The sequence below is a fragment of the Arachis hypogaea genome, chromosome 19 (assembly GCF_003086295.3).
Source record: "Arachis hypogaea cultivar Tifrunner chromosome 19, arahy.Tifrunner.gnm2.J5K5, whole genome shotgun sequence".
Taxonomy (NCBI): Eukaryota; Viridiplantae; Streptophyta; class Magnoliopsida; order Fabales; family Fabaceae; genus Arachis; species Arachis hypogaea.
The window spans coordinates 138,433,776-138,438,604 of NC_092054.1; positions in this window are offsets into that span (position 1 = coordinate 138,433,776).

The following is a 4,829-nucleotide window of genomic DNA, read 5'->3' on the forward strand; positions in this document are numbered from 1 at the left end:
TGGTGAAGAAAATTTTGTGCCAAAGGACTCTACTGTGGACAAGGGTAAGAGGGTTGTGACAAGTGATTTGGAGGATGAGGAAGCAGCAGACAATGATGACATGGAGTAGGATCATATTGGAGAACAAGACTTGGGGGCTGATGATGCAGAAGAGGATGCTTATTTTAAGGGGCTGAGGTTTCCAGTCCATAAACTTGAAAAAGACATGAGAAACTAAAAATGGAAGGTGGGAACACTTTATGAATCTAAGAAAGAATTTAAGGACATGGTGGCAGTCTATGCAGTTCAGACAGCTAAGAATATTACATCCAAGAAGTGTGACTTGTTAAGGGTCTGGGCTATCTGTCAAAAAGACTGCCCTTTTTGTCTATATGCACACAAGGTTGGTGAAGAATCAACATGGCAGCTAAGAAGCATGAATCTGCAACATACCTGCATGCAGACACACAGGGTTGGAATTATGCACTCCAAATGGCTAGGCAAGAAGTTTAAGAAGAAAGTGGAATCTAATCCAAGAATCAAGGTAAAGGATCTGGTGGCAAAGGCACACAAAAAATGGAATCTGACTGTGACTAAGGCATGGCAGCGAAAACAAAGAAAAAGGCTTTGAGCCAAATCCAGGGTGCATTTAGGGAGCAGTACAAGAGGATTAACGATTACTGTGGTGAGCTGCTAAGAACAAATCCATGATCATCGGTGATTCTTAAAGTGATTCAATCCCCAGATTTTGCTCAAGAGAGACTGAATCCAAATTTGATGAATTATTGTGTCTTTCAAAGATGTATGCTTTGATGCATGCAAGAAAGGTTTCCAGCACTGCAGACCATTTATTGGCTTAGACGGATGCTTCTTGAAAACTCCTCAAGGAGGATAACTATTGACTGCAATTGGAAGAGACCCAAATGATCAGATTCTTCCAATTGCTTATGTAGTTGTGGAAGCCGAGACAAAGGATTCTTAGATCTGGTTTCTGCGTCATCTTGCCGAGGATTTGGGTCCAGAGAATATTGAAAAATGCACATTTATGTCTGATCAGCAGAAGGTAATGTTACATTTTACACTAAGCTTTTGGTTAAACAAATATAGGTTGTGCTAAATGAAACAATTATGAATGTACTAATCAAATATAACACCCTGGTTAATAATATGAGTGAAAGTTTCAATGCTGTCATAGTAGAGGCAAGAGAAAAACTTATTGTTACCATGTTAGAGGATACTAGGGTATATCTGATGACTAGATGAGCTACCAATAGAGATAGGATTCAGAATTATCAGGGAAACATTATGCCAATAATTAGGAAGAAATTGGAGAAACGAGCAAGTTTAGCTAAGGACTGGAGGCTATACTGGTCAGCTGCTAGTAAATATAAGGTTATGTGTGACTTAGATAAATTTGTTGTGGATTTGGCTGCTGCTGAGTGTTCTTGCAGGAAGTGGCAAATGAGTGGGATTCCATATCCTCATGCCATCAGTTGCATCACCTTCAAAGGCCTTGATTTGGAATCCTATGTGGATGATTGCTACAAGAAGGATGCCTACCTGAAGTGCTACCAGGAGGTCATACACCATGTTAACAGACCGGATCTATGGGAGAGGACTCAGTATGATGATGTCATGCCACCTCCCTATAGGAGGCCAAGCCACAGACCTGTGAAGAAGAGGAACCGAGGGCCTGTAGATGAGGAGAACAGAAGCCAGAATCATCTATCACGGAGGGGTCAAATTCAAAGGTGCTCCAACTGTGGTGCAATGGGACACAAGAAGGGGGGCTGTACAAAGCCTAAAAAGAGGGTATGTAACATTATGTTCTAGGGTTTACTTCATATAATGCTTTCTATAAATTTCATTGCTTGGTTATGTCTCTAACTCTCTGTATAATTCCCATTTCCTTGATAGGCCCAAACCTCACAACAAGTAGGGGGAGCTCCAAAAAGAGGGAAGAAGGATACACCCAACCTGGCCCCTGGTCAAACAGTTCAGACAGGGAGGAAGAAGAAGACTTCAGTATCACTACCCAACCTTCCATCACTACCCAACCTTCCAGTAGTTCAGCCCAAGAAACCAGCACCTCAGCCCAAGAAAGTTTTCACTCAGCCCAATACCCAAGCCCAACCCAAGAACAAGGGTGCAGTAGCGGCAACCTCCTCCAGCAAGAAACAGTCACTGAGCCAGCCGTTTGAGAGGAAGAGGTATTTTTCTGTCATCTAAAGTGGTGCACCACATGTTCCTCTGCAAAAGCTGAAGCTGATGGCTAAATTACCTCCATGTGAATGGGGGAATCTTTAGGATTTGCTTGTTATGCTCTTTGTTATTGATGTCTTACTAATATGGAAACAATGTTTAGTTTCAGAACAATGCTTTATAAACACTAGTTTGATGTCTGTATTTTGGTATTAGGTGTTTTAGCAAACTTTGTTGAGTCCTATTTTTTTGTTACAGTGCCATGACATCCACTGTAATCTATGTTATCATCTTAGACTTGTGGAAACTAACAGTTAATTTGTGTTTGTTTTAACTTCTCCTCAATTGAAGTCAGCCATTAGTTAATTACTGGATTCCTTGCAATGCAGAGAAATCTACTTAACTCTTTTATTGAAACAACTTATGAAAAGAAAGTTACCTCTACTTGGGTTACCTCCCAACAAGCACTTCTTTAACGTCACTAGCTTGACGTCTTGTCCCTTGATCATGTAGACTAAAAATCATAGTGCCTCAACTTTTCTCCTCTTACTGTGAACTTTCTTCCGGTATCCTCTTTGATGATCTCTATGTGTTCAAGTGAAAGGATCCGGCTCACAGTGTAGTATCTAGGCAAATGTGGAGACACTTTCATTGGTTGGTAGATTAACATCACTTTATCCCCTGGTGAGAAGCCTTCATTGGGGATCTTTTTATTTCTCCACCCTCTTGGCACCTTCTTTTTAGGATTCTTCTCTTTTCTGAGAGATGATTCATGCTTTGGTGGCTCAATATCTGGAAAGCTCTTGTTGAGGGTCTCATCTGGGGGGAGTTTTGGTTCTAGTTTCTCCTTGACTTCTTTGACTTGTTGTACCATTTCTACTTCTTCTCTGCCTTTCAAGCATGGGTTTAGAAGCTTTGGAGTTGACTCATTGAATGCTTCATTCAAGCTCTGATCTCTGGCCTTAACCTTCAGGCACTCCTCTTCTTGAATGGGCTCATGCAGGGTCTTGAAGACATGAAACACTAGGTGCTCATCATGCACTCTCAGCAGCAATTCCCCTTTTTCGACATCTATTAATGTTCTGCCCGTAGCTAAGAAGGGCCTCCCAAAATGATGGGAGTGTTAGAGTCCTCCTCCATGTCTAAGATGACAAAGTCAGCTGTGAGAAAAAATTTTCCTACTTTTACTAGCACATTCTCCACAACTTCTAGTACATGTTTGATAGATTTGTCAGCCATTTGGAGAGCTATCCGAGTTGATTTCAGTTCAAGAATTTGGAGTTTCCTCATTAGAGATAGATAGTTTATGCTTGCACCAAGGTCATAGAATGATTTCTCAATTGTTATGTTCCCTATGGTGCAAGAGATATGAAAACTTCCAGGATATAACTTCATAACTTCCTTCTGGACTACTTCTTTCCTGGTGGGATTGAGCTTTCTTTTTTGTGCTTGCACTACTGGTTTAGTATCTTCTTCAAGCAAAATTTTCTGCATGCACCTTGCAGGACTTATTCCCTTTAAATCTCCAATGCTCCATCCAATTACAGTTTTATGGTCCTTTAGCACTTTAATCAAAGCTTCTTCTTCATATCTGTTTAGTGAGGATTGATTATTACTGGGTATGTCTCAAATTCTTCAAGAAAAACATATTTTAAAGAAGGGGGTAGAGGCTTTAATTCAGGTTTAGGGGGTCCTTCATCCTTAGGAGAGATGAAAACAGCTTCTTTGGATGGTGCTGCCTCTTCAGTTCCTTCAGCTTCAGATTGAACAGAGGCTCCAAGTACTTCATTTAACTCTTCCTCCTATAATTCCTCTTTCTGAATCTTTGTGCAAGGAATTACAAAAAAAAAAAAATTTCACCAACGATGTGAATTAGGAAGGATTGGTCGATGAAATCTGCTATGCTAGTGCATTCCGCATTTGTCTCGCAAAGAAAGAAACAGGTCAGTCTTAATCTCAGTCTCTTAACAAGTAACAACCACTAGTTATTTGAACTTTCCATGTCTTTATTTAACTACTAATACCGCATAGCAGCATAGATTCTCTACTTGATTTCAATTTGTCTTCTCTTTTCTTTAATCTTATTATATACATATGCACTTTAGTAAATGTCTAATGTGAGAAGGGAGATTAATTTAAAAAGTTATATAATACTTCAAAATGACATTCTATTGTAAATATAATGGAAATAAAATGAAGATTGATACTTTGCACTCTTCTTCAAAAGCACAGAGAAGTTATTATTTTCAGTTTTTACGCTTCTGTATTTTATGGACAGCAAGAAAAAATTACCGGCATACATGTGACTTAATTCTTACTACAAATAATTCACTATTTGCAGATTGCGTGGGGTGTTGCTCTATCTTATAGAAAAGGAGATTGGAGCAGCAAGTTCAACTTGAAAAAAGAGAGACCGAGCTAACAATCATATTTTACACAATTTATGAGGATTCATGTGCATACATTGTACTCCTTTTCTCATTGCTGATTTTGGTTTTTTGTGAATCTTGCTTGTTAGTGTGTGCTAGTGAGAGCTTATACTTGTGAAAAATGTTCTTGGCATGCAGAATTTTTTGTAATAGAAAAAGGCTGTGTGTGTTGAGTACTAAGACAAAAAGAAAAGTCATTGTTAATGTCCGGGATTTTTG